The sequence below is a fragment of the Hyposmocoma kahamanoa genome, unplaced genomic scaffold (genome assembly GCF_003589595.1).
Source record: "Hyposmocoma kahamanoa isolate Upper Pololo Valley unplaced genomic scaffold, ASM358959v1 94, whole genome shotgun sequence".
NCBI lineage: Eukaryota > Metazoa > Arthropoda > Insecta > Lepidoptera > Cosmopterigidae > Hyposmocoma > Hyposmocoma kahamanoa.
In genome coordinates, this window is record NW_020654878.1 from 10,520,542 (window position 1) to 10,526,541 (window position 6,000).

Here is a 6,000-nt window from a genome sequence, read left to right on the forward strand (position 1 = left end):
TGGCGCCCGGATCAACGGTTATAACTTTATTATATTTCCTATAACAACTGTTGTTGTTTTCAACTGCTTCTTCTTTCTTCCTTGGCTTTATATTTGTACCCTTTTTCAACTAATCTATTCATCATCATTGAAACGCAAACGCCGTCGGTGCAAAATCTATACCAACATTTTTGGGCAGGCTGAAATATTTACTTCAATATTGTTTGATATTTTCTGAAAAAAGTGTCCACGACGATGGTGGTGGTTTAAGCAGTCTGCTGATCGACTCTGCGTAAAAGTTCATGCAGATCCCGCGAGTCGTAGGTGAGAAAAATACATTGACTGTTTTGTATTATTTTCCGAAAGCTCGTGTTGAATATTTACAAAAAGCGCGACAAACTTCCAAAAATTTTGCTTTACTCCTTTCTAAGCCTATTCCACTAGTCCCTACCAGGGACCCGTGGCGGGGACAAGTGCACCATCGCTGATTTGTAGGGAATCTACGCGAGTGTGCTGTGCGGAGTTGTGTACGAGATCGAAAGTATCGAGTCGTCTGTGGTTGGTTAAAATAACGGAATCAAATGGAGTAATTGAGTGGGGTTTTCAAAATTATTTGTTGGATAAACAGTTGCCGGACCGAGAGGGCATCGTACTCGTTTAGGAGTTTTTTATTTTTATTTGTGGGTTATATAATTGAAATGACGGAAGTTGATGACTTGTCAATTATGACATCTAAATATTTAATGTCGTTCGTGCTGTCCAGTGTTGGACAAGCACAGAGGCTTAGATGAATTCGAAGGCTTGTAGTGCGACTGTAACACTTAAGAATTAGAAGCTTCAGTAAACGAAAGATTACGAGTTTTAGTTAAGTAAAGTCTAGTCCGTTCCAAGACGGACTCAGTGGGGATTCAACACTAGGAATAGAATTACCTGCCTGTGACTTTGCTTCTGAGTAACCTCATACAACCCGAGTATTTTTAAGGTGCGATTGAATAGGCATCTTCTGGGTGAGCTCGTTCCATTGAAGACCTTATCTTTACTGTAGGGCTAGATAGTGGTCAAGAACAAGTCTATTTATTTTAAAAAAAAGTTCATGTCGTGTCGTATTAGGCAATCAAAGTTGCGGAAGAGAGATAATTGGCGATTACTCTACCAACAAAAGCCTAGCTCTTAAGAGGGCACCGAGCTTCTGGCGTTAATTAATTTTAGATATTCTATGTAAATATATAAAATATAAAAGTATATAATGTATGTGGCATACGTTTTTAAATACGTAAGGCCAAGCGGCACAACCTCTTACGTCTGACGGTCGAAGTAGGGCTAAAGCGGACAGGGGGGAAGTGTGGCGGCTCTGGCTATTATGGGCGGACCGCGTACGAATTTGGGTATTTCCTTCTTTGGTATTATTAAAACAAACACACATTTTGAAAATATACGGAGTATAGGTTATAGAAACGATGTAGTTTTGTTATTACTCAAAAAGTGTTGACCTTCCGTGAAGTATTTACGCCGTACTAAGGGTTTATTTTGTTTTTTATTTTGAGATAACTTCGGTTTTTTTTTCTATCGAGTAAACTACAAGTAATCGTGTTTCTAAAGAGTATGATTTATAGAATAAATTCTTAAATATCTTAAACATTAATTTCATAACAAAAGCTTTAGTTATAACAATACAGAAAGGGATCAAACGAATGCAATTATTTCACAATTGCCTATCGCTGCCTTGGTGCCGTTTTAAATAAGAAGAAAGACATTAGTGTTATGTTATATAAGACTTTTTCGAATTTAGTTTATATTACAATTATTTTTTATGCAAAGTAGTCTCTAGATTGACCACAATTTCGCCTGATTTTAAGATACGAACCAACCAGAGACGGTACGCGTTTGTATATTTACTGTAGCTGTGAATAACCTCAAATTTCAGTTTTCCAGTAACACGGACAGTAACTGTGTTCCTAATATCCAAACAAATTGTGAGCCAAAACTGATCAAACTACCAATACATATTCTTACAGAAGTTTTCTCTTAAACTAGATCTATCATATTCGCGAAGTTACATAAACTAGAAGATTGTGCAACTTTTCGGTTGCAATTTGGCACAAGTTTGGCACAAACATCGTGTGCAAAAAACTGTCAGGGGACGAGACGGGGCAAGATGGAAGCGAAACGGGAACAGGCCGGCCGGGAAACATTTATCTACTGTTATGATTCTCAAAGTGGTCTATTGACCTCCAGAAGCCCATTCCAATCTATAAGGGGTTCAGCGTAAAAAAATTGGGGGTACATGAGACCTGAATGTGCCTCAAACAGGAAAGGAAAGAACAGAAGAAAGAAAACTTAAGTGGCGGTGGTCGGGTCACGTTGCCCGAAAGCAAGGCTCCTAGTGTAAGGCGGTCCCCGAATGACAACCTTGGGATGACATAAAGCAAGTAACGGGGTTGAACTGGATACAGGTGGCACAGTACCGAGAGAAATGGCAGAAACGAAAGGAAGCCTACACCGATATGGTTGAAAATGGCTAGAAAGAAGAAGAAATAGAAACCTGAATGGGTGTACACAAGAGTGGACCCCATGTAGGCCAGGGTAATGTGAAACAATTCGGGTTACTTTGATTGATAGTAGCCATATGGCCACCAATCGCCTCTGAAGCAAAGGCACGACACACGTGGTTTTAAATCCGGGCTTGCACCTCTGAGTTTTTCGGAATTTATGTGCAAAATTCAATTAAAAATGAACTTTTCGGTGAAGTAAAACACCGTGATGTAACCTGCACGTGGAAGAACGTTCACAACCCTCGGGAAACTTGTGAAGTCCCCAACCCGCATTGGGCCAGCGTTGCGGACTATGGCCTGAACCCTCGCCTGATGATTTACTACAGCCAATCACAATTTTTTACAGCCAAGTCCGTGTTTCGCCCTTAGATAAAGATGTATGGAAAGACGACATGGGTCTAGATTCCATATAAATTTGATTAAAATTGTGTTCCATAGCATTTTAAGTTTATTTGAAAAGAGCAATCCCTAGAATTTCTTGCTCGTTCTTCCCGGGGAAGTCAGCACAGTAAACGAGCAGTAGTTTAAAAAATGACGGTTTGAAGTGTAAAATTTATTTTACCTATGGAATAAATGATTCTTTGATTTTGACTTTGACTTTACTATATTGAGATCACGGAAAAAACCATTGAAGCCTAATCACTTAACCTACTGTTATGTGTGGGTAGGGATAAGTGGAAATTAATTTCTACTTATCCCTACCAATAAAATTTTGGAAAAACTTGAAATACATGTATTGGTTTGAGCGTTTGAAAACGTGCGCGTGTATATTCGTCTCCAAAATTGTATTGTATTCCTTAGCGATAGCCATTAAAGTGAACGACCTCAACGCTTCGTTATACACCACGTTGTTATTCAATAACTTGTATTTTTCAATAATACCCAATGGATCTTGTAGCTTAGGTTGTGTACCCTTCAATACGCAGGTGAATTGTAAAGGTTCAAACTTTGGAAACAGGAGAGGAAGTCATCACGAGTACAGTATAGTGTTTGAAAAAGTAATTTACCAAATACGACAATTTAAACCCGAGTCTTGACAACTATTTTTACGTCGCCGTCGTTTCTAATCGTTTTCAATAACTCTAATCTTTTATCTGCCAGCGTACAGACGAAAGAATTAATTCCCTTTTTCATAAGTACACTATACTGCTGACACTACGTGGTTGTTGCCTAAATCAGTTTCACGAACACGCTTTTTTCGGTTCAAGCACTTTGGACTCGATAAACGGGCGTGGTCACTTTTCCCGCACAAATTACAGGGTTCCAAACAATTGTCGCCCACCATTACATAACTAAATGTTTGTACTTTCACTTGAATAAATACTTAAAATTTGGCGGCAAAAACAAATTGTATAATCACTGATTCAAGGTTTTCAGCCTCTTCTCAAGAACAAACATAATTTAGATACAATACGGCTTAGAGCACAATACGGTATGTTATTATTCAATAAATATTAGTGGTTAATATATTACTTAGAGCACAATATGTTACCATTGTCAATTAAGGGTTAAAATGCTAAAGTGGTGAAAGGCAGTTTAAATTGTTTATTTTGGTTGAGTATGTAGGTACAGAGTCAAGAACACGTCAGGCTTGACACTTAAGATTTGAATCCAACTCTATACCGCTTATGATAAGATCTGTCCAAAGTACAAAGTGTCAAGCTTGACGTGCTCTTGACTGTACGTTTACAATTACAAGTATTTTATTAATAGCCCTTTTAAAGTAGAGCCTAATAGTACAAGATGTAAGTGTAAGGGTAAAATTCGAATTGCGCCCTTGAAGTCTTTCGAAGGCATCTAGAAAACAAGAAAATTAAATAAATATGTTGTTTCAACTGTACCCACAAAAAATGTTTCAACCGTCCCCAACCTCTCTCTTAGGTACAAAGCCGTTTATAGTTTGGGTGGCAATAATGACACATTAAATTAATCATACTACCCTATTCTACAAGTTTTATTTCAAACACATAAATACACTCAATAGTCAGACTTCAATAATAATCATAATAACTGGAGAAATCTCCGAAGAAAAATACTTACATTTGATTTTCAAAACACAATAGGGCTTCCTATAAACAACTGCAATGCGAGCGATACAACAATATGATTTTTGTCGGGACTTGTTTGTCCGCTTCTTCGCCCCTTGGACCTCTCACCTTATTTCATATGGTTCGAAAGATATTCGGTCTTTTTTCAATCGTCCTTTGTGTCAAGTTTTCAACCGTACCCAGTTTATCCTTTATTTATTTTACTTTTATTTTATTTTATTTTTTTTATTTATTTCACCTTTATTTCTTTTTTTTATTTCGATTTATTTTGACAACATTCAACAATACCTACTAAACAAATGAAATAAGTATAGGTACCAATAGGTACACGCTGGTCTGAGGCAACCTAGTAGGTAAAGTTAACGCTCATAACACGCAAGTTTTTAACGTCAAATTATTTAAAAATAGAATTGTCTGCGTATTAATCAACAAATATAGGTCATCTTGCTAAAAATTTTTAACACATTTATTGTATTGTATAAATTGAAATTTAATTTAGCTTTAATTTTTTATTTTTGACGAAATTAGTTATGTTTTCCACTTTTATAAATTCTTTAGTTTTGGGTATTTGTGCCGAATTGTGATTTAAATTTGTTTGTAATAAAATGAATCGTATTTTTCCCTGAACTCGAAAAGTGTTGTGTTTTACTTGGATACTATTTTAGAAGGTTTTAGGTCACTAAGACAAATCTGGGGAAACCCAGATGGAGGGTAGCCCTTCCCCTAACACACTTTAATATCATTATTTCTAATGTCAAAATGAAGCTGCAACCTTACTTGTTTATTTATTAGAATTGGTTTTTCTACATGGTACGTAGATGTTTATAATCTCTGAAATTTACTTATTAATTTAATAAATAAATCTCACCAAGTGTAAAGTAATAAGACATACCTGTATGCTGTTTACGCGTCCAATATAACAGCAGGCAGTTCAGGTTGCTGTTGTGCTACTGCAACACATCGACAATGTAAACAGAAATGTATATGGTTAGTTTCCACACCATAATTCGTAAGCTACCAGCCTTTAGTACGTCAGACAAATAAGTAACATGTAATTAATGCACTAACATAGTTTGTCAGTCATTTTGGGATTTTGTTTGAAATATACCTTTCCGGACTGTTGGTTCCACTAGTGGGTCCAGTAGGATATACTATTATTTCAGAAATATAAGTCCTATACACATACTTTTTTTTGATAGATTGTTTCTAGGATAATAGAAGTACTGAGAAGACTAGATAGACAAACATACTATATTCACTCTTGTTAAAGTTCTATTCAGGCATTATTTTTCCTATTATTCACCAACAGCGGAGAGAAAGCAGCTAGTTTATTCTATACTTCTTTGTCGAATTTATAAATTTAATTTAATTTATAAATAAGTGGAATTTAAATACTAAATTTTAAATAAAAATTAAGAAAA